Below are 27,359 nucleotides of genomic sequence, written 5' to 3'. Positions count from 1 at the left end.
GCCTCTCATATTTTATGGGGGTTAGTACCGACAGAATACGAAAGAAGCAATGGCGTGTCACTTCCATGATACCGTTAGGTTATAAAGGATACCCTGGATTCCATCTTGGCCACTTGCTTTCTCTTGGATCACTCACTCTAGGTGAAGCTGCCAAACTGCAAGATCTCTGGAGCGGTCCAGGTGGCAAGAACAAAGCCTTACTCATAATGCGCCATGAGTGAACTTGGAAGCACTCCCCAAACTACCTGCCCCTAGACTTCTGACTCTCAGAGACTGTGTTGTTTTATGGTGCTAAACTTGTAATTTATTATACAGTAATATATAACTAATATACCATCTGGTTTACTTATTTATCCAAGAAGAACCTTCATGAGGATAATACCTTTGCTTTGTCCACAGCTGTCCCTCAGTGCCTTGAACGCTGCATAAGTTATAGCAGGTACTGAATAAGATTTACTAAATGAATGATGAAAACTAATCCTTTGAATGAGGATTTATGGCAACTCCAGGTATGTGGGAGGCACTTGGGGTGGGAAAGACAAGCTTTATTTCGCTTCTGGTCTAATTGGTTGGGGGGTTATAAGAGGTGAACCCCACAAGTAATAGAAAGAACACAGCTAGGATCTCCTGAGAACAAAAGCAGAGGCATGAAAAATGATGATTTCCTTCAGCCACACCTCACAAGATTACACATCTCCCATCATTGGGGTCTTACCAATGCCAAAGGCAGGGGCCAACTGTTGGACTTGCCAGCAACACTAAGTGAAGGGCAGGAGTTCTTCAAATCAAGGAGAACCTATGGAACAAATAGAAGCCATAACGGTGGGAAATCAAGGGTCAAGAGTCCAAAGGCAAACATGGAGCTGAAAGGAGGCGGCTGGTAACTGGCAGCTTGAACTGATTGGGGTCTGGAGCAAAACAAAAACAAGCCTGGAAGGTCTGAGGAGATTACTAAATCGTAGCTTTCCAAAGGCAGTACCTTTCAACCCCGTCGGCCTAATAGACTCACCTGGGGGACAGTCCTAGTTATTAAACTCTTACTTCTTACTTTGAATCTACCTTTCTAAATTCCTCTTTTAAATGCTAGTGCTGGGATTCCACCTACAGCATTTCTTTTACCGGATCTGCCGATAGGGGGCACTAGAGGAGACCAAAAAGATGGAGCATGGAGATGGGATTTTCTCCACCCTATTTTCTTCCTCTTCCTATTAGTGTTGTCCTGGTCTTAGTTGGTTCCAGTGGCAACAGCTGGTTTTAGTTGCTGCAGTCCCTGAAACATGTTACTGAGATACAGGCACTAGCTAGTAAGGGCCTCTTCCTCAGAAGTCTGGGTCCCACGCAGCCCAGGGGCCTCCCCTAAGCTCAGGCCTCAGGGACAACTGGCAACATGTCCCCAGGGGTCAGAGTCTCAGCTCCACCGGGCCCCCCTCTACACATTAAAGTTGTGACAACCCTAATTTCATTCCTGCTTCCCCTGACCTTGAAAATAGATGCTGCTTCCTGCATTCCTCAATAACTGTTTAACTTACTAAAAAATTTTATTAATAAAAGTTATTTGTTTCTGGTTTCTACGTCCTGACAAGACCCTAACATATGTAAGTATGTGTATATATATCTTGATTCTCCCACAACCAAATATTGATTTAACTGGTCGCTGTGATCAGACACAGGTCATTTTAAAAATCCACAGGTGATTGTAGCAAATTCAGGGCAGAGACCCTCTACACCAGCATGTTCTTATTTACCTCTGTGGAATGGTCCAAAAGATAGAGGTTCTCCAGAGAAGGATTTCAGACTGTCCCCACTTTTAACATTCCTTTATCTACACTTGTGTTTAGCAAAAAAACACCCTCTTTTTAATTTGATTAAGTCCACTCAATCATTGAAATACAAGTGCTTTTGGCCATTCATACTTTGACTTTTTAACAGATGGCACCAACCATCTGCACTGGCTTTACGCTTCTGCTTCCATATCCAACATGTGCCCGGACCTCCAAAATACCTCTGGATATTCCAGTCTGGGTGGAACCAATTAAGGTAGGAAATTACTAAATGGATGTTTCCCTGTCACTAAAAGCAAAACAAGAGACAGCTCTTGGGAATTTGCAAAGGTCTTCAGAAAAAAAAAAGAAAGCAAAAAACAACCCAAGCCTCACATTTACATTCAGAGAACGTCCACATTACACAGGTTCTTTGTGTGCAAATCCAACTCCCTAGCTCCTGATTTTCATTAAATATTTCATGTGTGGGAGGAATATTGTCAACATTACTAATGGAGTTTCTGTTTAATTTCTTGATTTAATTTCTCATCAAATAAACTCCCGGAAAGGAGTTCAGACCAACTGACTGGCACTTTGCAGGAGAAGATTGGTGGTTTTGGCAAAGGGAATAATTTCAATTCGAACAAGCAAGAGTTTGGAAATGTATGGACCTGGTTACTTGGCAGGGAGCATGAGGGAATGCAATTGAAGGGATGTTTCCAACACAAACCTGAAACTGTTTCAGGTTTCTGCATAATGTATCTCCTTGAATCTCCCAGGGATAGGAGCTTGATGAAAATTACCACCTTCCCTCTGAATGGACTTTTTTTCTGCTTCACTGTCTGACGCTAAGACCGTGGAATTAAGCTGATCTCAGATGGTAGACCCTCAACAGAAATGATGTATAGATCCCTGCTGCCTCCACTCTCACATAAACCACATAAAAGAGTTCAGGATAAAAGGCAATGAAAGAGAATAGGCAGACTCACAGGAAATTGGTAAAATGACAAAAGATGCGCGCGCGCGCACGCACGCACACACACACACACACAAACACACACACTCAGACTCTAAATCATGCCATGCAAAAACAGTTTTTCGTCCTGGTTCTGTTACCATCTCTTGGAGGGAAGCCTAGACCCAGCATTTCTTCTACTTGTTATTTCTTCAAGGAAATGAGGTTCGAGGCATGATAGACTATAAAAGAAGTGTGTTTAAGCAAAGCTGTTTACAACCTTCCAAGTATTTCTTGCTGCCGCTATAGACAGAAATGTGGGAAGAATACTAGCAAGTAAATGACAAGAAGTCTTAATATGGATGGAGGGGATAAGAGAACTTTTGTTTGATCTTCGAAATACTTTATTTTTTATAGTTTAGGAGAAAGAGCCTTAAGAAAGATGAGGTTGAAGATTTCTAGAGCTAGGAAGAGTAGTTGCATAAATCATTGTTTGAATGAACTGCATTGGTGCCATCAATACTAACTTAATCAAGAAATTTCCCCCATGTTCTGCTCAGAAACCTTAAGTGACTATTCAGGACCCACAGGAAAAAATCCTTGAATTTGGATCCCACCATGATTTTGTACCAACTTCCTTATTTTGTTCTTATTACCTACAACTGTGCCATGAAATATTCCCAATGATTTATGCACTCACAGTTAAGAATACTTTGTTTCCTGTGCCAGTTTGTGGATTAAAATCTGCAATGTTGGGGCCTCCCCAGTGGCGCAGCGGTTGAACGCTGGGTTGAGAAGCTGCTCGCAGCCTCTGCAGTGCTGGTTCGATCCCCGGCCACCTGGCAAAGGTCCCACAAGGCGCGCAGACCTCTCCTGCCACCCACTGCTCCCCTCAGCAGTGTACTTCGTCAGTCTGCCTGTTCTGCTCTCCCCTCTGGCTCTGGTGAATTCTCTCACCCTCCCGGGCATCTGACTGTACCCAGTGCTTGTATGAATAAATAAATAAATCTTTAAAATTTGCAATGTTGGACCTCAGCCTCTCTGACCTTCATCTCCTCCTCGCCTGTGCAATGAGGATGACAGCAGGCTAGTGCTCCTAAGGCCATTGTAAGGAAAGCTCGTGGAGTGAGCAATAGTCCCAGTTTGTCCAGGACTGGGAGGCACCCTTGTATGTACTGTTCTGTGCTAAGCCAGGAAAATCCCACAAAACTCCCATCTCACTTACATGCCAGAATGCAGATAACATTTAACACTGCTTGGGCATAATATATATGATGACAATAATCAAGTTTTCTTTTACTTCATTTTTCCCCAACATGCCATGCATTTTTCTTCCTTCAAGATTTTGCCCCTCCTCCCTCTGCCTCTCCATTGCCCACCACTGGATTCTTTATGTTCTCTCCTTTGTTTATCAAAATTCTTATTTCTCTAATCAGATTGGATTTTGTGAGGATGGGCCCCACCTTACTCAGACTGTGGTTTCCTGCAGCCCGTGGCAGAGTGTCTGGCACATGGTCAGGGGTGCCCCAAGCATATTTGTTCTTTGATCACCTGAGCAAAGACTGCACACATCTGCGAAGTATGTCAGATGTATGGAGAACACCTTCGCCCTGCAGCTATTGGCTGCAGATTTGTGGCGCAGTGGCAAGACCTACTGTCAAAAGATCAAGTAATGAACTTGTCGTTGCTGGATCTTCATTTTCTCAATGATTGTTGGGTTGTTTTAGTATTTCCTCAAGTATCATACCTAAAAGGGACATAGCATTCAGAGGAACTTGACTTTCCTTTTGGTTCCTTGTAAAATAGCTCAAGGAGTTTTTGTTGGCATTACCAGAAGAAATTCTGACACTGCAGGGTCAAGCTTTTGCACTCAGTGGAATGTTTTTGAATGTTCTTTTGAGAAGATTGTATTTCACTATTCCCTTTGTGTAAATATAACACTTAATTATCAACAACACAAAGAAGCCATTCTCTGAGAATGAAATAGCTTATTAACAAATGATTTGAAATGGCCTTGATTTCAAAAGGGAACAAAAGAAATTCAAGACATATATCTCTAAACAATAATTACACAGTTGAAAATCATATACTGAACATAATTTTGCAGATTCAATTTACTTGTTATTGGAGGAAAGACAGAAGATTCATCCTATATATTGCAGAGAGTCTGGATTTATGTTTCTCCAAATTTGACTGAAAGTGTGATATTTCAGTATGGCAGTCACACTGTTTATCCTACTATTCAATTGGCAATTGTGTGGAAAGGTAAGTCCACTTGGAGGTGACAGGCCCAGGAAACACTTTAAGAACAACGGATCTTTGTATTTTATTTCTTTACCTCCATTCTAGTCAGAATCATGTGGAATGTAACCCACATGATTATTTGGTTTTCAGAAGCATGTTTATTTTCTGTCTCATTCTGGAGTTCATCAAATCCGAGACCCAACCATAATATATAGGTGAAATTGCTGTTGTTTTCTCCCCTTAATGTAAGCATATGTTATTGTCCCTGTTTCAATTCTTAAAATACAAATCACATGAATAGGGTCTTTCAGTCTAAATCCATAGTGACCAACAGGTCCTGAAAACAATTTAACAAGATGGCATTTCACTGAAGCAGGGCTACGGTTAGAAGAGTTCAAGATCAAGTGTGGTCTTGACTGGCTTGCATTGGTTATGAGGATCCTTTAATACAAACCCTTCCTCTCAGAAGATACATGGCTTCCCTGGGCCCTGGGGTCTTGATTAAAGGCAATAATCATCAGTCACAGCAAGTCTAAATGACCAGGGTCTTCTATGATCTGGAAGGACCCCTCCCCCATCCCACTCTGCCCAGGGCCTCACAGGCCCCCATGGCCTCTTTTTGGGTAAAGAAGTAAGGCAGAAGCAAATCAAATAAGGAAAACATAACAAATATCCCCCCAAACCATGCAGTAAAAAACAAATTTGTGTTAGTCCTCTTAAATTCAATAGACATTTAGTAAAATTGACATATTTTTCATGTACTATATGGCAGAATTGATTTTTTTTGACTGATAGTAAAAAAGGTGTTACAGAATAGTGATTAAGAATATAGCCTTCTTTTTAATTGGACAAACCTGCTTTTAAACCAGATCCTGCCACTGATTAGTGTGGTGGGCTTGGTCAAGTCCTTTAAACACTCTGGCCCACCAGCCTTGGTCACCTGATTGCTGAAGGGCAGAGAAAAGCCCTCTTGTGCAGGTGTGAGGAAATGCCTGAGCTTCTTGGTGCAGAGTCCCTGACCCCAGACTCTGATGCCTGTGTCACTGTGGCAGGGCTCACCCCACTTTAACCAGATGACCTGGCATCACCATGGTGCTCCCCTTGCCTATGCAGACACACCCTCGGACTCATTTGACCTTCACAACCATTAGGTGTGGTGTTGAAGACAGGTGCTAAATCTCCCAGTTTACAGTTAAGAAATAGGATAGCTAACTTAGAGCACATGCTTCTCCACTGTGCTGCATACCTCACATACAGATCCTCATGGTTACCCAGCCAGGAGGCTGCCACTGTTACTCCTATTTTGTTCCCAGATAATCATAGTGAGGTTCAGAGGTCAATTATTTATTTGTCCAAGTAATAGAGCAGGTAAGCTGCCCCCAGGCTGTCCTGCAAGGCAGCCGTCCTGTAGGTCAGAGCTCCCTGATGGTGAAGAGTGACTGTCCTGGAGAGAAGTGCCTGCCCCTTCCGCCCAGGGACCCAGAGCTAGGAGGACAGTGCTTTGTCAGCTAACAGGCAAAGCTTCCTGGGACAGAGCAGATGGCTGATTAAAGGGATCTGGCTGAGGGTCAAGAAGAGCACTGACAGGCAGGCAGTGGGTCTTGCACAGGGAAGAGAAGGGACCAGAAAGGACAATGGAACACTGTCCCTCCTCTCCCAGGCAGGGCTGCGGACAGAGCTGAGAAGCTGGTCTGTTGCTGGTGGGAAGGGATGAGGGGCTGAACTCGGACCCTCTCTGAACTCTTCAGTGGGTTGTATGAACTTTCTAGCAATTCACCCACCCAGGGGTGGGTGTCTGGCACAGGGGACTTCCCTGTGTGTGCCACTGTCTGACTGAATGTCCTCTCCTTCTGAGCTCCAGGTCCCTCACCCCAAGGTAGGAGCCTCTCCAGGGTGATGTCCTAAACTAGGTGACGGTGTGTCCCTTTTGGAAGTCTCTTTCGGAATAGTTTCCACTTGGTGCTGCTGAGTAAGTATGTGTAGGGTTAAGCAATTATACAAGTTGGGTGTTTCCTTATTAATGAGTTCCAGGATGAGCTAAGGAGTAGACTCTAGATTCAAAGATTATACTTATCACAATTCTTTGCTTTTGCTTGTTTTCTTTTTAAAAAAACTTTATTTTAAACAGAAACTTTTTAGCTTTCCAAAATAGTTTTTAAAAATAGTCATTAATTACCTTTAAGCCAACAAATTCTACGAAGCAGTATGTTCACTTTTGCCCCCTCTTCTAGTGGGTATCCACTCACTCAACATACTTGCCATCACGATGCCCACATGTAATTAGGTACTTTTTCACTCATTGACACTTTAGCTTAAACATGTTCCATGTATCTACCAAGTCTTCCTAATGATCATTGCAGCGAATGCATTATCTTTCATCAGCATCCACACGCCATAATGTACTCAATGATTTCCAGAATGCCGTATGTCGTGCTTGCTTCCAATTTCTTACTAGCATTGATTATGTTAATTAGCATCTTTATATGTAGTCTGTTTTTCTCCTCACATGGGTTATTGACTCTTTTAGGGGAAAAAGCTCTCAGAGCTTTTGAAACTGAGTCCGTGAAGCAATATTTGTGTCCTCCAAATACAGTCCCATGCAAACTGCCCAGAAAGAAGCAGCCTTGGGACTCAGCTCTCATCACCTTTGGAAGAGAACTAGCCACCAGCTCATTTACTTTATTATTCCTCTTTTTCTTTTAAAAATAGTGTTTCAAAAGTTTTAGGGCAAAGGAATTTGAGCTCACCTTTTGGAAGATAATTAGGACCTCAGAAAGCCTCGTCCAGGAAACAGAATGGTGATCTCCTCCCTCTGCATCGGTCCTTCCAGCCAGGGTTTACCTGCAACAGCGCTGTGTGAATAACCACTCATTCAATTTAAAGCTCAATTCCAAAGCAAAGAGAGAGCCATTTCTGCTTAAATGCAGTACATCAGACACAGCAAATATGACATATCCCATTAGAAAGGGCTATGAACAATTTCAATCACACTTAGAAACACCATTTTTAACACTGTGGCAAATATTGCCAATTTCAGGCATAGGATGGACATTCTGGTGCACAAGTCCCCAAAGCTTATATTGTCTTAATGTAAAAAAACAAGCGATTTTCATTTTCTGGGAAATCATAATTTCTACCAAATGAAAAAAATTAAAACGAAATTAAAGCCATGCCTGCATGGATGCTTGAGAAGGGAAGACATGAAGTCTGATGTAGTTTACCAAAGCTTTCATCAACGGGCTCGGGCGGCTGAGCAAGTCTAGCCTGAAATTGTCTCACCCAGTGAAATTTAGATCATTTTTATTCATTGTGTTATGCAGAGTCACAGACCTCAGAAAAACACACTAATAAAACATCACGCTCAGCTTAATGGTCTCCCCTCATTCGGCTTCATAATGATAAATGAAATGCCATTAGCATAAGGCAAGTCCATTTCTTGTAGTCTGTGGCACCCAGGACTGTGACAGAATTGGAATGCAGAGAATTGATTGTGCACAGTTCAAAGGAAAAACAGAACATGTTTCCTGACCCCACATGGAAGCCGGATCAAGTCAAGCTCTGGGCAGGGTCATTTGCCCAGACTCAGTACACGGGGCACGCAGACCTAGGGAGGTGGGCTGAGCCACACTTGAGAAACTGCAGAAGAGCAGGAAAAAGGGTGATCTCAGGCCTCTGCTTGCTCTCCCAGGATCCTCTTGCTCAGTCATTCTAATGTAATGTCTCATGCTCAACAGCAAGTACTCTGCTGAGCCTGGGAGTACAAAAGAAATGAGATAGACAGGATTCTGCTCACATGGGGTTTACATTCTAGTGAGGAAGCCATGATGATGAATAAATCTCAAGTGACACTTTTATAGCTCTTTTCACTGCCTGGAATTCTTTAACAGGGTAACAGTGTGGTGGGGTTGTTAAATTTAGCAAATTCAAATACAGACTACCCAGTTAAAATTGAAGTTTAGATGAAGGATGAATACCCTTTTCAGTAGGAGTATGCCCCAAATATCCCATGGGATACACCTAAAATAAACATGGCTGGTTATGTGAAATTCAGATTGAACCGAGCACCCTAAATTTTATCTGAGAACTCAATGAACAGGTTGCACGTGAGGGCAACCTAAAATAGGATAGTCAGGGAAGTTTTGTTTCCAAGTTGAGAACAGCACACCTTATCTGTAAATATGTGATAAAATAAATAGCAAGCACAGCAGAACTTGCTTGGGTCACGTTCTGTTCTAGGTACTCTGTATACTTATTTCACTTTCAGAGCACCGTTTCATCGGTAAGAGAACCGAGACACAGACAAGGTAAATCCAAGTTCACCCAGCAAGCAAGCATGCAGTTCATCTGGCCATAAACCCAACCCCTGGAATCATTTCATTTTACTGAAATCAAGGAGTTTTCTCAAGACACGTGGTTGTTCCAGCCAGCTGTGGAAGGCACCCCTTTCTCAGCACACTGCCTGTTCCCCCTGCTTATGTTTGGTTAGAGGAAGGAACAGACTGAATGAGGAAAATGGTGAGATTGGGATGAAAATCCCAATTTTTGCCTGTCTTCCCCCTGACAATGTTCCACTAGCATAAGAACCATGACAATAACTGCTTTCTTTTGTACAGACTCTGTTGCTCTTTTGGAATGGTCCTTAAAAAATTTCTGAAGTGAGCAGGACTGGGGTGCTGACTCCCAGTATTATGAGATGAAGATTCCGAGAGAAGGGGAAGTTGTGAGACTTGTAAAGTAAACCACAATGCTCAAAGGCATGCGCCCCGGCTCCCAGTGCAGGGCTGTCTGCTGCTACCTGAAAAAGCTCAGTGCAGGTGTTTGCCCCTCTGCCCATCGTTCCAGCCACACATTCACTACTGCACTGCAGAACTACTGGGGCCTCCTCCCCAGGTGGACCCTTCCTCTACTTTGTGAGTACTCCATGCAACCAGCATGGCACCCCCACCCCAACTTATGCCAGTCCTGGATTTTGAGGCTGTCATAGTACCTCAATTTTGGAAATCTTGGCCCACCAGCCCCAGGGGGGACAGCTTGGTTGAATCTTCTTCAAGGAGAGACGCTTCACTGCCCATTCTGATCTATAGAGTAGTGGATAGCTCTTTTCTGCGGAATGGACAGAAATGCCAGATGCTTGATGATAAAAGGTAAGGAATGTTGACCGGGCTGTGAGCCAGAAGGCAGCGCAGAAAAAGGCAGAAGCTTAAGGTCACGTTCAGGCATTCGTCATAAATATGAAATGTCAGGCCGTACTGTGTCAGCTATTGGGGCAGAAGGAGAGATGAGGAAATAAAACAGTGACAGAAATAAAACAGAAGACAGTGAGGGTGGGAAGACCAGCAAAGACAGGTCTGAGTTGAGACTCTGCCACAAGTCGCCTGACTTCTTTTAGGTGGGATTATCCTCATTTTACAGATAATTGTTGGAAGATTCATTTGTTTACTTAACAAACATATTAAGTGTCTATGCCAAATTCTGCTCTAGAGAAATAATATCCTTTAGGGGCTGCTAGGAAGGAGACAGACATACTAAAAATATTAGAAGGTGGCTAGACAAGGTTGAACTATAAAATCTAAAAGGCTGATGTGGTAGAGAATGTTGGGGGAGACTGGGCTTTGTTAGGTGAAGGAAATTTTCTCTTATAAGTCAATGTTCAGGAAGTTTTCATCCACAACACGATCTGCAGAGGAGGCTCTTGGTGGAGTCAACAGCAGGTGAAAAGACCCAGGGGCAGCAGAGGTCTCTGTGGTTTGGGGCTGGGGGGGGGGTCAGGAGCAGGTCTCTGGGGCAAGAAGTTTGAGTGGATTTGCACACTTGATCCAAGTGTGATGGGAGCCATTGCAAGGTCTAGACCAGAGCCGCAACCTGATCCGATGTTTGGTTTATAGGAGATCTCTGGCCCTGCGTGGAGGTCAGGAGCAGCAGAAGCTGTGAGCCTGACAGGGTGGTGACTTCTTGCGACTTGGAAGATGGAAGGAAATGCACAGGTCTTCTCTAATCAGGAAATCACACTTTCCCCTTTGAAACGTAAACTGAAGAAGCTGCCTTTATTCCAAGTTTTCTCATAGATCGAAACTTGGTGATAAGACAGACTCTGCTCCCTGGAAGCCCAACTCCCAAGTGGGAAATATTTGTCTCAGGGTTCACTCACTGGTCTGGAGTCAGTCTGCCCTACAGGTGGGCCACTTGGGAGTGACAAGCCTTAGGAGAAAGGCAGACAGGGCTCCTGAGCTCCCAGAACTCACCAGGAGATTGGCACCTGCAGCCCTGGTGTTTATATTCGGATTACATTTGATGGATGCTGAATTGGTGACTAATTACAACATTCCCAGGGAAGGTACTTTAATTATAGCTTCTTTAATTCCAATGAAAGCTTTGCTTGGGAAACAGAAGGGTGTGTCAGGTACCAATCTGCTTGCTCTGATCCCAAAGTGTGGCTTGGAAAATAAATTACAGTTTTGTGTCTTATTCCATTAGCTCCTGAGAGGACCCTGCTTTATAACTGCTGGTGAGGCTCCCCAGGGGAGGGGCCTCTCATGCACCTTGCAGTCTGATGACCTAAAGCTGGTGGCCTGGCTCAACCCAGGGACACATCTAGCTCCATTGCGAGATGGACCCCAGCTTGGGCTCAGCCTCTTCGCTCCTCTGTGCACAGCTGTCCAGCTGCAGTGGACATTTCCGGAGAGTTTTGCACAGTCAGCATGAAAAAGTAGACTCGCTGATTGTGCCACCTTCTGTTGGAAATCATTGACTGACCTCTGCCACCTCATGAGAGATTTTGAATATACAGATCCCTGGAGGCTCCCCGCTTATACAGATTCTGTGCTCATGTAATGGGACTCCTCCCAGCCCCTCTGCTAGGCTACAACTGACCAAAAAACTGGGTCAGTTGGGGGAGTGAAGTTTAAATGTTAAATGTCTTATTTAAATTACCTTTAACTCTTTCCACAAAATGAATTCGGGAAGATCCCGAATTATAGCCACTCTTTCCTCCCACAGCGGCCTTTACAAAAAGAAGCAGTTATTTTTATTTATTATTTATTTTATTTTAAATAATTCTTACATCATTTTTCATTTTTGCACAATGTATGCATTTTCATTTTGGTTATATTCCCCATACAATTCCCACCCCCTTATTTTGACCCTAACCCCTTCTCTCTTCCCTACCTCCCCAAAAGTGTGCCTCTGGTCTACAGTTGCTTGTTGATTTTAATTTTTTCTTTATTATAATTAGTCTTTTTTACTGATCCCTTATTTAGGTTTTTCTAAATTTCTGCTATGAGTGAGACCATCTGGTATTTTTCTTTTTCTTTCTGGCTTATTTCGCTGAGAATGATCCCTTCCAGCTCCATCCATGTTGCTGCAAATTGCATGAGTTTATCTTTTTTGATTGCTGAATAATACTCCATTTTGTATATATACCACATCTTCTAGAGCCAGTCAACTATTTTGGGGCATTTGGGTTGTTTCCATAGCTTAGCTATTGTAAACAGTGCTGTGTCCGGAGCCGCCTGGAGCATGCGCCGTGTTGCGCAACACACGTGCCATTAATTAGTTTTCGCTTTACTGTTTTGCCTGCTGAGAAACCACAGGTGTTTCCTATTAATCAAATGAGACTGGGAGGTACGATGGGAGGAGCTACCGGGATATAAGAAGAGAACCACGAGAAGGTCAGGAGGTTATTGCGAGAGGTTATTGTGAGAGAGGTTATTGCGAGAGGAGCAGAGAGAAGGTCAGGGAAGGTAGAAAGACAGGGAAAAGTAAAAGAAAGGTAAAGGAAAAATAAAGAAGCAAACGCTAGCGTCAAGTTGTCAAGCCCCTCATTTCAATCCTCAGCCCTTCTCTTTCCGTGCCTCCGAATCCCGCGGGTCGGGACAGTGCTGCTATAAACATAGGGGTGCAGGTGCCCTTTTGAATTAATGTTTCTGTGTCCTCTGGGTAAATACCTAGGAGTAGAATTGCAGGATTATATGGAAGCTCCATCTTTAGCAGGTTGAGGAATCTCCACACAGCTTTCTATAGTGGTTGGACCAGTTTGTCCTCCCACCAACAGTGCAGGAGAGTTCCTTTCTCTCCACATCCTCGCCAACCTTTGTGTTAGAAGCAGTCATTTTTAGATTCCCACGCAGACATGTCTTTCCATAGCTCTTGTTCCTTCTTGTCCACAGAGGTTATTGGCCAACAGCCCACAACTGTATTTTGCACCCAGGTCTGGCTGGCTCTAAACACAGCTGACCACTGCCGAGGTCAGCTTCCTCCATGAAGGCAGGGCCTCTGTCCTCAGCTAGCTGATGTGGTCACACAGCATTGTGGCTTGAGTTTGAGCAGGGGTAGGGGCTCCTGTCAATTACGCTCTGCCCTGACACATGTGGGTTGTGTCACAGCCTCTTTCTGGGCCTCAGTTTCCTCATCTGTGAGAAGAATGGTTTAGCCTTCTCGAAGATTCCACCTAGCTCCAAGGATTTCTAGTCCTAGGAACTTTCCAGGGTGAATTGGGCCCATTCTGTCTAAGACAAAACGGACATGAGCTCCACAGCAGGATTAACCACACTCTAAGAGCTGTTGGAAGGTGAGTATAGTGGGCAAAGGGAGAGGGAGGAAGTGCTCCATGGAGAAGGCAGCATTTGAATGGGGTCTCCAGGGAGGCAACGGCTGTCTGGGATTATTGCCTCCACGTCTCCTCTCCCAGGAAGTCCCATTCCATCAAGGCCTATTTCACTGTGAAGGGGGTGTGTAGGGTAAAGAAAATGTCAGGCTTTTCTGCCCTTCCGTCATCAGGATAGATGATGGATCCTTGTCCTGAATGCATGCCTGATGGCGGGCACCTGGAATGGGGTGTGGGCCTAGGTAGATGGGATTCAGCTGAGCTAAGACCGTGCTTTTAAGGGTGGCGTCTCGGGGACGCCAGCAGCAAGCAGCACCAGTAGCAGCAGTAGAAGCCGAAGCCGAAAGAGAAGCTGAGAAGCAGCAGAACGAAAGCCAGAGAGCCGATATAGAGTAAAGACTTGCTGGGGCTGGGAGGCTGGCAGGCCTCCCAGCCCCCCAGCCAGCACCCCTGCCTGCCATATGCCTGGTGAACCCCAAATAAAAAAACCTGCAAAACTACTGAGGACTCTGACTCCTCCTTTACCCGGTCTGCATGGGATCAGAAAACCTGCACCATGCCCAGTCCTGCCTTTACAGTTGGCGTAAGTCGGCAAGATCCATGCAGACGGGTATTGGAGCCCTCCGAAGACCTGGAGGGACTAAGGAGAACAGACTGTTTGCCTGTGATGACGCTGGAGGCGCCATGGCGGCACAGAAGGTGGATAAGGTCCGGATCTGTGGGACGAGACCTCGCATGGAGGAGACGCCCGAGAGGACCAGCCAACGACACCGGAAAGGACCAACCAATGACCTCTGAGGCAGCAGGCCATTGCTGACGCAAGGAGAGGCCAATGGACTTCAACTGATGGACATGGACTGATAAACTTGGACTGACAATCCCACCAGAAGGCGGAGGACCTTGGCAGGTTATGTTTTTTTTTTTTTTTTTTTTTTGAGAATCTGGGGCTTGCCAGTGGGGCCTAGATGGCCAAAAGCAGCCTGTGCATGCCCAGCAGCCAGGTGGAGGAGAAAAGCCAACTAAGAAGGCAAAAGCTGGTACTGATGCTAAGTTGAGAAGCCCTAAGCGGCTGTTAAGCAGCCTGGGTATGCTGAAGCCCTGTGAGTCTCGTAAAATCACCTGTGGGTGATGCCCTGCTCATCTTGAGCGAGGGTGAGGAGCTGAGGAACCCATCCTTGGGGGACGGGTGGGGAATGTGGCTTGGGGTGGAGCCCAAGCCGAATGCAGAGTTTGGATCCCCGACCCATGTGCTTGTGCAGTGGGTTGGCCTGAGTGCAGGGGTCTGCGAGTCGCACGGGTGGCTGTGAAGGCCGAGTGTTGGAGCGACTGCAGACAGAAACCCTGAGGGTTGGCGATTACCCCCAACAGAATAAAATTGCCAATCCCAGAGCGAGTGCATCCTGGGGGTGGATGCTGTGTGTGCCTTGTAGCCGAGACGACAGCCAGAGAAGGCCAGGAAGCCTGACGGCTCCTGGTGTGATATAGTAGATGCCGTGAGTGATTCCCCTCCCTCGTATGAGCAGTGCCTTCGGCAGCAGATTTGGTGGCTCATCTGCTGGTACCAATAATTGTCTTTTGCACTAGGTTGATGCCCTGCCTGGACTTATTTGTGTTCTGTTGTATTTTGTTATATTGTATTTTGTTATATTTGATGTATTTGCTTTTGTGGGCCATGGCTGCTTTGTTTGCTTAGAAAATTGTATATATATGTATAGACTGTATGGCAGAAAACCCTGAGGGGGTGGACTGTAGGGTAAAGAAAATATCAGGCTTTTCTGCCCTTCCACCATCAGGATAGATGATGGATCCTTGTCCTGAATGCATGCCTGATGGCGGACACCTGGAATAGGGTGTGGGCATAGGTAGATGGGATTCAGCTGAGCTAAGACTATGCTTTTAAGGGTGGCGTCTCGGGGACGCCAGCAGCAAGCAGCACCAGTAGCAGCAGTAGAAGCCGAAGCCGAAAGAGAAGCCGAGAAGCAGCAGAACGAACGCCAGAGAGCCGATATAGAGTAAAGACTTGCTGGGGGCTGGGAGGCTGGCAGGCCTCCCAGCCCCCCAGCCAGCACCCCTGCCTGCCATATGCCTGGTGAACCCCAAATAAAAAAACCTGCAAAACTACTGAGGACTCTGACTCCTCCTTTACCCGGTCTGCATGGGATCAGAAAACCTGCACCATGTCCAGTCCTGGCCCTTACAGGGTGCTTTAAGCTGGCGACTAGAAGCTGGATCCCTCAGGTTCTAGCAGCACTGATCCTCCTATTGCGACTCTGGAATATTCTTCCAACCCTGTTCAGCCTGATTTGATGACTGTCTACAAATGCACCAGAAAGCAGGCCAGGATTCAGCACACCTTTTGTGGTTCTCTGGACTCTGAAGTCCCTGCTATATCTTGAAGAGATGTTTGGGGGAAAGTGACATTAAAAACAGGCCATCTGCTGAGCCTCTGGTCAGGTGCTTCTTTTCAGTTGTACAAGCGGCAACCCTGCAGGAGAATCGCAGGTGCCCTAGGTAGCCTGATGAACTCAGCTACCTTCTCCACACGCAGAAAGGCCACAAGCACATTGCCCACTTGTATAAGACAGGTCACAGATGCCACATCCCCTACATCCATCAGGCCATTTCCACACTGGAATTTGGAACCCACTGACCTGGGGTTGAATCAGAATCACTACCCACTCCACTTAACTCATCTGAGGCCCAGCATCCTCATCTATGGTCTGGGCAGGAGTGCGCCTGAAATGCCATGACCCCACGAGGATGCCCCTTCCTTGCTCAAATAACTAAGCAAACGCTACCACCAAGGGGAGAGGAACCGCCCATCCTCAAAGCAGCCACCACTCCCCTAAGTAAGTGTAATTTAACTGTGCATTTTACAGGCTTTTTCATTAGCCTCAATAACAAACACTTTACAGTGCCCTCCAGTGAATGCCTGAGGGTTATTGGAGCAACTTGTAAATGTTAATGGCTCCTCAGGCCAGCTTCCCTGTGGCTAATTGCTGGTGGGGAGTGATGGGTCCACAGGTTCCCCACCTGCCTCTTCCTCCCTCCTTCTAGCCCTCTTGCCTCCTGCCTGTTTCCCAGGGAGGCGAGGGAGGTGGCCCCTCTTGCCCAGGCTACATCTTGATTTAAAGGTGAGCTGGTCACTTTGCACAGGAAGGTGGGGAAAAGATCTCCCCTCCCTGGGCTCAAGGCTTTCTGACTTGCTCTGTGGGCCTGCAGCACAGACCAGGGGCACTGGTGAGAAATGCAGACTCTGGGGTGTCACTCCAGACCAAGAACCTGCATCCTAACAAGGCCCCCACCCCCAAGAGGCCTGCACACAGGCGGACTCGGGGAGCACTAGGAGCATATGAATCTGGCATGTGGTTGGCTCCGCTCTGATAATGGAATTCCCACACATTTGCAAGGCACTCAGACAACTTCAAATGTCCCATGGGGAAGATTCAACTCTAAAAATAATGCAGTAGGAATAATGAGAACCAACAAGTTCCCTGGTTAATGCTTCACAATCCACAAAGTACTGGGGTGGCTGCTGGGCTGACTCTCTGTTAGACGCTTTTATTGCTGACTCCCCTGCCTTATTAAAAGCCATTTCATCTCAGTTGTCCTGGAAAACTTCTGTTTTAAGACGAAAACAGTTGTGGGTTTGGGTCCTGGCTCTGCCATTCGCCAGCACTAGAACCTCTGTGAGCTCCTTGTACCTTGAAGGATTCTCATCTCTACCTGGGGGGTAGGGTGGTGGTGTGTGTGTGACAGTAATGGCCTTCCTTGAAGGACTGTTTGTTGCCAGGATGGAGTGGAATGTGCAAGCATGACATTGAGCTCAACACTGGGCCTCCGTGAATCCTCCGTAAACAACAGATCCCTGTTTTTTTCTCTCGTTGCCACTCTTAGTGTAGTTTCCTGCTAGCTCGAGCTCAGCAAGGGCGAAAGCTGAGGCTGCCTTCTCACTGCCTGGCACATGGTGAGTTAGTGAAAACTTTGTGAAATTGTTAGGGGAGGGACTATGTTCTTGGTCCCCACTTAAATACAAAAGAGCACATCAATAGTATCTATCTTCAATAGCTGTTTTGGGGATTAAATGAAGATGAAACACTTAAACCAGTGTCTGGTACATTGTAAGTGCCATCTCGAGACAAGCTGTTCTGCTGTTTCTGCTACTGCTACTTCTAGAATGTGCTCAGGCCAGTATAGGACAAGCATGTCTTTGCCTAAGATGCATATGGCTACTCTGGACCGGTTTGAGAAGTGCATCTGGGTCTCTTCTCTTTCTGAGTTTCCCAGGCTGTACAATCTCTGATGCTGGAGTCTCCTGCAAAGGAAAGACAGAAGAGCTGGGAGAGAAGGGCACCCAGGAGAGGGAGGGCATTGCTCTGGAGGCAGCTGGCACATGGTTGACTCCTACTGTGCACCAGGTACTCTGACATGCCATCTGTATACTGTCTTCTATCAACCAGTATTTGGTGCTATTCCCCAAACATCTCTTTTTGTCTGCCTTTCATGAACATGGTAGGACCTCCCTTCCCTTAAGAAATTGGGCTTATCTACAAGAATGTGACTTCCTATGGCCAGTGAATGGGAGTAGCAGTAAAGAATGTCAGAGCAGGTGGGAACTCTCAGAGCTGGTGAATGAATCACCAAGTTCCCTTTATCTTGCTTCAGTAGCCATGGAAATATGGAGTTCCTGAGTAAATCTGACATGAATAAGAGCTTCCAGCCAGCATGATGGTAAGGATAGCACGGAGAAAACAACTTTGTCATTGAAAGCTACCAAAATATTCATTCCCCAGAAAAACTCTGCCCTGTCTTGGCTAAGGCAACCCCCTTGGTACTGATACACCGGAATTCCTGCGTTCAGCATGAATTTGCTGTCCTTATAGGCCAAACCAGCGCCAGGGGCCAGGTTTCACCTGAGATGGGCTCGCTTCAGACACCTCTGCCTCCCTTCTCCCCTGACCAGCTTCTAGTGCAGGAAGGAAGAAGCTCAGGCTCAAGGCCCTTCTTCAGCTGCCAACTCCTGCAGAAAGTTGAGAAATTATTTCTCCTCTGTGTTTCTGACAAAAATCTCTGATTCTTGCTGAATCTCAGGGTGAGAAGGAACCCCATACAGTCATAGACTTAGGTACCGTTGTTTGCTGCCTGAACCTCGCCTTCCCCTAATCTCCCAAATTCAGCACTGATGGAAGTAGATGTTGTCTCTGATCTGTGGGGCTGTCTGCTCTACTGGACTGTGTGCTTGACTGAAAGGTGAAAGATTTGAAGACCCTTACTGTAGAATGGCCTTGTAAGTTGTCACCCTAACCAGGACACTTTTAAGAATGCCAGGGGGAGGGCCTCCCCGGTGGCGCAGTGGTTGAGCGCTGGGTTGCGAAGCTGTCCGCAGCCTCTGCAGCGCCGGTTCGATCCTCGGCTGCTCCCCAGTTCGATCCCCGGCTGCTCCCCGGCCACCAGAGGAGGGTCCCACATGGCGCGCAGACCTCTCCTGCCGCCCGCTGCTCCCCTCAGCAGTGTACTTCTGTCCTTCTGCCTGCTCTGCTCCCCGCTCTGGCTCTGGTGAATTCTCCCGCGCTTCTGACTGTACGCAGTGCTTGTATATATAAATAAATAAATCTTTTAAAAAAATTAAAAAAAAAAAACAAACTCCAGGGAGTCCTAGGAATAATTACATTGAAACAATAGGTCTAAAATAGGATTGTCTTGGGGAAACCAGGGTGTATTATTCACTTGGCTTCTGCAATTCTAGGGCCATCAACAAGTGGTAGAATTAAGTTTCATGGGTAGAATTGGGTCCCATCTTCGGTAAAAACCCTAATTTTTGTCCCTCTCCAAAACTTGGACAGCCATTCTTCTTTGGATGGTCTTCTGTTCTCTAACCAACTCTCTTGTGGGAATTTTAGTCCCAATATCATTTCAGAGGGAAAGCATGTATATATGGCTATAATTTCAAGCCATTTTCCCCATAGGTGTTTCATATTCTTAAGTATTAACTTGATCAAATGCATATTTAATGCCTTTTGATGAAGACACAGATGCAAATGGCTCAAACTTTCCTGGAGCTTTAAAACACTGCCAGGGCCCAGCATCATTGCTGTGAGAGTGACTGGAATGCCCAGAGCCGCCTTCTCCATGTTCCCACAAGCCTGGACCCCTATGAAGCTTCCTCACGAGGACAGGCAGGGTTTATTATATTCCCCTCTGCAGGCTATTTGATTGCAAAAATTCTGCCGTGGACACAGGCTCATTTGCATAGTTGATTTATAGCTTTAATTTGAATATTAGAGTTCCCTCACATCAACCACTATCCTTGTCCCTCTTTGGATCTTTCTTTCAATAATCTACTCAATACCACATGGAGCCTAATAGGCCAAGGGGCCTCTAGCATGAAAAGATTTACATCTTCCTTTCTTTTGGGACAGAGGAAAGTGAAAGGAGGGATAGAAAATAAACAAATTGCTAAGTTTTAGTGTTTGATTCCTACTTGAGGGCAGGCAACGGCATCTCAAGTGTTTCAGCCTCAAGCATCTTGGCAGTTATGGTTTACTTTTATATTATTGCTTCTCTAAGGGGCACTTTCTCTTAAAATTACCTCATTTCTTTGGCTTGTTTTTTCTAAAGCGTAGTTCAAATTTTGTGAGTAAATACCAAGGGAGGAGTTAATTGATCAGACTACAGTAGTGCGGAAGAAAAGTTTTTCCTGGCCCTCAGAGAGGTTATATTTTTGCCAGACAACATAGAGGTCAAGAAAGAATGACATATTCTATTAATTAACAATGTATTCCAAGCACCTGCTTTTCCCACTCCTTCAGAGGTCAGTAGCTTCTGTGTATAGAAGCACGCGTGCGCGCGCGCGCGCGTGTGTGTGTGTGTGTGTGTGTGTGTGTGTGTGTGAGAGAGATAGAGTTTGATCTTACATCTCTTCCAATATACGGAAATGAATTTTTTTTAAAGATTTATTTTTTATTTACACAAGAACTGGGGCACAGGCCAGAGGCACAGGAGGGTGAGAGGATTCACCAGAGACAGAGCAGGGAGCAGAACAGGCAGACAGACCGAAAACAAATACTGAGGGGAGAAGCAGGCGAGGCAGGAGAGGTCTGCCACACCATGTGGGTATCTCCCTGGCTGGCCGGGGATTGAGCCCGTGCTACAGAGGCTGCAGACAGCTTCACAGTGCTGTGCGTAGCCTGTTGAGCCACCGGGGAGGCCATGGAAATTGACTTTTACCTTCAGATATTCTGTTTGGTTCCTCCCAGAACTTCTGTGAAATCTTGATAGTTTAAAACTCTCCCGTGGAAAGGAGGTAATTCTGGGCCAACTGAACTGTCTATGGAAGAAACTAAATCTTGTTTTCTCCACATCAAACATTTTTTCCCAAATGGGTAGTAGTTCTAAATGTTAAAGATAAAGAATGAGACTTGAACTTGAGCGTAAGCATAGATTTCTCAAAAGAACACACCATGTCCTGGGCCTCCCCTGGTGACGCAGCGGTTGAGTGCTGGGCTGTGAAGCTGCCCGCAGCTTCTGCAGCGCTGGTTTGATCCCCGGCCACCGGCGAGGGTCCCACATGGCGCGCAGACCTCTCCTGCCGCCCACTGCTCCCCTCAGCAGTGTATTTCGTCCGTCTGCCTGTTCTGCTCCCTGCTCTGGCTCTGGTGAATTCTCTTACCCCTGCCCCCGCTTCTGACTGTACCCAGTGCTTGTATAAATAAATCAAAAAATAAATCTTTAAAAAAAAAAAAGAACACACAATGTCCTAACAGGAAGATTGATAAATTGGACTACATAAAAACTAAGAACTCATTTTCACCAAAGCTTTCATTAAGAAAGGGAAAATATAATCCAGGATAAGAGAAGATATTTGCAATAAGTCAAGAACTCCTGCAAATCAACATGGAAAGACAGAAAATCCAATAGAAAAACAGGCGAGATACTTGAACAGGCACTTTACAAAAAGATGGCTAACCTCATTATGAATCAGGGGAATTCAAACTAAAATCACAATGAGACACTGCTAGATGACAATAAAATTGATACAATGAACAAGACAAGACTAACTGTTGGAAAGGATGCGGATCTATTGAAACCATTTTAAATTGATGATTTGGAACATTTCAGAAAACAGTTTGGTCATATCTATTATTACCTGTTGCATTGGTCAGATCAAGTTGCCTTAAAAGCAACTGGGTGACTTAAATTTCTTTGTTCACAGATCTGAAGGGCAGGAGTTCAAGATCAGGGCACCAGCATGGTTGGGTTATGCTGGTAACTCTCTTGCTGTGTCCACACGTGATGGACAGAGAACTTGGCCTCTCTTCCTCTTCATATAAGGATCTCATGTGATGGGATCAAAGAATGTCATGGATTAAGATGTGATGCATCCATTTGACATCCTATGGGATATATCGATCAGGTCCAAATCTCTTGGGACTGTCTTATTATAGAGGGGAAGGGAGCTCACTGAGCCTAAGAAGAAACTGTAAGAGAACACTGCCTGTTCTTTCACAGGAGATAAGAAACTCCTCCCCGCTAAGCAACCCTCTGACTCTCACACTCAGCTGGCTGTCGGGCGCCCTTAGTTTCTTTTTATCCCACTGCAGGCCATGGACACACCTTATTCGTGTCCGGCCAGCTCTGCTGTCCTTGTGGGCACTGATTCCCCCACATCATTGAAGAGCCTACAGGGCCACACTGGCAAAGGCATTCCCCTCCATCACGGTGCTTTCCCAGGTAGCTGCGGGGAATCTCTAGCTATTTGGCCACTGCTCTGTGCCAGGGACTCGCCATGCCTCAGGTCCCACCCAGGATGAAATCCTCTTTCCCATCTGGGTCCTGCTCATGCCAGGCTCAAGCTTTCTCAGATGACTCGCAGTAGCACTGGGGCAGTCAGATCCCCTGAATAGCAGTATCACTTGGGATTCGAAGTGCTGGAGATTTGCTGGAAAAACGGCTCTGAAGGATGAAAAGGGAAGGAGCAGCAAAGGGCAGGACAAGCCTTCTTCACAGCATGATGCAGGCCTGACATCTGAGAAGGGAGGGTTAAGGCAAAAGGGTCTTGGAAGTTTCGGTTAGACCCATGAGGGGTCTCTGAGCATGGCTGTCCATTAGAAGCACCCGGGCCTATGCCATTGACCCAGTAATTTTGGACTTGATGTTTGACCCCAGGGTCTCCAAAATTCAGGCTGCTTCACTCCACCGTGGCTGCTGTTAGTAAGAACAGGCTGTCCCCTAACTTTTGGGGTTTCCCGGGTATTTGCCCCAGGGACTGTACTCAGGTTGTATCTTTTCTCAAACTTACTAGTGTTCACCAAATCCTGCATGCTGCAGGTTACCAGGCTCCCAGCTGCCCTGTCTCCTGCAGTGAGCCTCTGGAGAATTGAAGTAAAGACATTTGAGCAGTATGAGAGGAAGCCTAAATCCTATGTTCCTGAATAAAGACCTGAATAAAGTTCCTGAATAAAGACGGGTTGAGTAATACTGTGAAGGCAGAAATTCCGTCAGGAAACCAAGCAGCACTCAGAAGGGAGGAGGGAAGTTCTTTATTAATGCTGGCGGCCTCAGAGGAGATCTTTCTCCAAAGTCTGAGCCCCAAGCAATTAGGCAACAGAATATTTATTGCCTAAAGCCGGTGAACATTATCACTTTCAACCCAGAAGGGATACAGCAGTAGGAGACTTCTAAGCGGTTATCTGGGGTACATGAGTGAGGCGTGTGGCCTTGAGAGCATTAGCAGTTCTTCCCTGAAACTTTACACTCTACAGTGAGGACTGAGGCTTTGTTTCAACATAACTGTAGACATTTTCCTGTTCAATGCACACACATACACACGGACACACATACACACACTTTCCTGTACATATTTTTAACCCATGAGGCCAGGCTCTGGGAGCCTTCTGAGCACAGGCAGGTGCCCGCCTCTCTGTCTCTGAAATCACGAAGTGGATAGGGATGTGGAAATTGAGGTGGCGATCAGACAGGTGAAGGAACTTAGCAAAATCAGAGTTACTAACTGGCACTTCTTAAATCTAGAACAAATGAAATTGCCATCCATGAAGTGAGACCCAAGTGCCCAGAGTCCTTAGTTGACCTCTCCGCTGTCCATCCACTGCACACCTGGGGGAGGTAGAAGAACTCTGGGGTAAGGCAGGTTTGAGCTCTAGATGACTCAATTTCCAAGCACATGTTCTTGGGCAAGTTAAGTTCTCAGCCCTCAATTTCCTCATCTGTAAAACAGAGGTAATTATGCCTAATTTATAAGATTAATAAGATATGTAAATTTGTACATGCGAAGGCAGCAGAGACAGGCTCAGTACTCAGCAGGGGGTTAACAAATATTGATCTCCATTTTCGGGAGATACAGTTATGATGGACAGAACCACCTCAGGCCCCCAGGGCAGCGAGTTGCTTATGAGAGGAAGCCTTACTTGACCCCCTTGGAAATAGGCCTCACTCTGCATCCACCTCAAGGTTGCCATTTGGAAGGCAGCCGTACCAATAGCAATTAATTTCCCCAGTCCTGGTTTTCTTCTTAATTATTCTGAAAACTACTCACATTCTGTCAACAAGTCTGCTCTCAAAATTGTAGCCATTTTTCATCCTAATAAAGTCTCCTTCCTGACTCCTCCCTTTTGCTTCACAATGGAAAACATCTTCATCCCAGAGAACTGAGACTGTGGGGAAATTGAAAGTATAGGGTCCCTCTCTTCCCACTCTCTCTAGTCACAATTGCCCCCAAGAGAGAATCTGACATCTCCTCTAGCCACTGTGAGCAGGGACATTGCATTTTCCACCTTTTCTTTCTTTTTTTTTAAAGATTTATTTTTTGATTTATTTATACAAGCACTGGGTACAGTCAGAAGCGCGGGAGGGTGAGAGAATTCACCAGAGCCAGAGCGGGGAGCAGAGCAGGCAGAAGGACCGAAGTACACTGCTGAGGGGAGCAGCGGGTGGCAGGAGAGGTCTGCGCGCCATGTGGGTCCCTCCTCCGGTGGCCGGGGAGCAGCTGGGGATCGAATCGGCGCTGCAGAGGCTATTGGCAGCTTCGCAACCCAGCGCTCAACCGCTGCGCCACCGGGGAGGCCCCGCATTTTCTACCTTTTCTATCTTCACACCAAGACGCCCTGTCAGTGACCATAGGTGGCTGTCTCCACTCAGACAAGAGGAAACTGAAGTTGACAGGTTACCTCCTTTGACGGAGATCACACAGTAAGTGTCATCAGAGTCAATCCATCTGACTGACGTAAAGATGCATGCTTTTCCCACATATGTTAGACATGTGCCCTTTCTGTCGAACATCACACACACCATCACCCTGCGCACCCATGCACACACCACCATCACCCATGCACACCCATGCACACATCACCCATGCACAACCATGCACACATACCATCACCCATGCACAACCATGCACAAACACCATCACCCGTGCACACCTATGCACATGTCACCGGTGCACACCCATGCACACACACCATCTCACGCACACAGGCACACCATCACCCAGGCACTCACGCCATCACTCACGCACACACACACACACATGCACACACGCACACACAGTTTACTGCCTTCTCTTTCTGGCCTAATCTAGAAAGCAGAATCTCTCTCGCTCTCCACCACGTTCTGTTTCCTGTGCTTCAAACCATTTTCTCCCTTTGATCCTAACAAAGGCTCAGGAAAGAGCAGCAAATTAAGCTTCTTTATAGACAGAAAGACATTATGTTAGACACATCTTACAGGGTTCTCCCTAGGTGAGTGGGCTAGTTCAAAAACAGTAAGGATACTATTTTAGGAGTAGAAGAATCATGATTCTTTGTGGGTGGGGCCAATTCACTTATTTTCTCTGAATCCACATAGAGCCATGTTACTTATAAAGACAATTTGTCAGCAAGCGTCATAGTGCTGAAGAAAGTTCTTTGCAGTGAACTAGGTCATCTTGGGGAGCCATGTCGGCAGGCCACTGTTTTGCTATTTGCTATGTGTCTTGGAAAAGTCACTGGGGTTCACTACACCCCAGTTTTCTCATCTCCAGGAAGAGAGGGTTGGGCAGCACAATCCTTCAGCTCCCTTGGTCTCTGTCTCTGACATTCAGCCATGCCTGGGACTACGATGTGTTCCAGCCACATCTCCGTTCTTGGGAAGAGACCACTGCAAATCTCTTGTTATCCCCATTGCAGGGCAAAAACACATTTGTCCCCCTGCCTTTTCCTGATGGTATTGATTTCAAAGGCTAGGGAAAACTCTGCCTTTCTTAACTCTATTTGCAAACCAACAGATTTTTTGATGTGAAGTAGGTGAGGTCTACTTTTCAAAATATCTTCTTGAAAGATAATAATATATATTAATCTTCTCAAATATTTCAGAACCCCATTGTAGGGTAAAGAAAATGTCAGGCTTTTCTGCCCTCCCGCCATCAGGATAGATGATGAATCCTTGTCCTGAATTCATGCCTGATGGCGGGCACCTGGAATGGGGTGTGGGCATGGGTAGATGGGATTCAGCTGAGCTAGGACTGTGCTTTTTTAAGGGTGGCGTCACGGGGATGCCAGCAGCAGCAGTAGAAGCCGAAGCAGAAGCCGAGAAGCAGCAGAACGAACGCCAGAAAGTCCAGATAGAGTGAAGACTTGCTGGGAGCTGGGAGTCCTGCCAGCCTCCCAGCCCCCCAGCCAGCATCCCTGCCTGCCATATGCCTGGTGAACCCCAATAAAAGACCTGCAAAACCACTGAGGACTCTGACTCCTCCTTTACCCGGTCTGCATGGGATCAGAGAACCTGCACTGTGTCCTGTCCTGCCCTTACAATTGGCGTAAGTCGGCAGGATCCATGCAGACGGGTATTGGAGCCCTCTGAAGACCTGGAGGGACTAAGGAGAACAGGCTGCTTGCCTGTGACGACGTTGGAGGCGCCATGGCGGCACAGAAGGTGGATACGGTCCGGAGCTGTGGGACGAGACCTCGCATGGAGGAGACACCCGAGAGGACCAGCCAACGACACTGGAAAGGACCAGCCAATGACCCCTGAGGCAGCAGGCCGTTGCTGAAGCAGGGAGAGGCCAATGGACTTGAACTGATGGACTGATGGACTGACATTCCCGCCAGAAGGCGGAGGACCTTGCAGGTTGATATGTTTTGGGACCCTGGGGGTGGAACAGTCTTGTTTGTAAACCCCAGGAGATGGGAATCTAGGGGTGGCCAGTGGGCCTAGATGGCCAAAAGCAGCCTGTGCATGCCCAGCAGCCAGGTGGAGGAGAAAAGCCAACTAAGAAGGCAAAAGCTGGTACTGATGCTAAGTTGAGAAGCCCTAAGCGGCTGTTAAGCAGCCTGGGTATGCTGAAGCCCTGTGAGTCTCGTAAAATCACCTGTGGGTGATGCCCTGCTCATCTTGAGTGAGGGTGAGGAGCTGAGGAACCTGTCCTTGGGGGACGGGTGGGGAACGTGGCTTGGGTGGAGCCCAAGCCGCATGCAGAGTTTGGATCCCCGACCCATGTGCTTGTGCAGTGGGTTGGCCTGAATGCAGGGGTCTGCGAGTCGCATGGGTGGCTGTGAAGGCCGAGTGTTGGAGCGACTGCAGACAGAAACCCTGAGGGTTGGCGATTACCCCCAACAGAATAAAATTGCCAATCCCAGAGCGAGTGCATCCTGGGGGTGGATGCTGTCTGTGCCTTGTAGCCGAGACGACAGCCAGAGAAGGCCAGGAAGCCTGACGGCTCCTGGTATGTTATAGTAGATGCGGGAGTGATTCCCCTCCCTCGTATGAGCAGTGCCTTCGGCAGCAGATTTGGTGGCTCATCTGCTGG

The 27,359-nt window shown here is 46.5% G+C and overlaps 1 long non-coding RNA gene across 1 annotated transcript in view; it reads left to right on the top strand.

Annotated features, from left to right (window-relative positions):
- Positions 1-27,001, top strand: part of LOC119233579 (uncharacterized) — a 257,802-nt gene extending 230,801 nt beyond the window's left edge. Inside the window, exon 5 of the long non-coding RNA XR_008550107.1 lies at positions 26,091-27,001. This is a non-coding gene — a long non-coding RNA (uncharacterized LOC119233579). The remainder of the gene's footprint in view (positions 1-26,090) is intronic.
- Positions 27,002-27,359: the final 358 nt, after the last annotated feature.

The sequence above is a fragment of the Talpa occidentalis genome, unplaced genomic scaffold (assembly GCF_014898055.3).
Source record: "Talpa occidentalis isolate TD23 unplaced genomic scaffold, MPIMG_talOcc4v2.1 talOcc4.8, whole genome shotgun sequence".
Lineage (NCBI taxonomy): Eukaryota > Metazoa > Chordata > Mammalia > Eulipotyphla > Talpidae > Talpa > Talpa occidentalis.
Note: the sequence above shows the minus strand (reverse complement) of the source record. Positions and strands in the feature narration are given on the sequence as shown.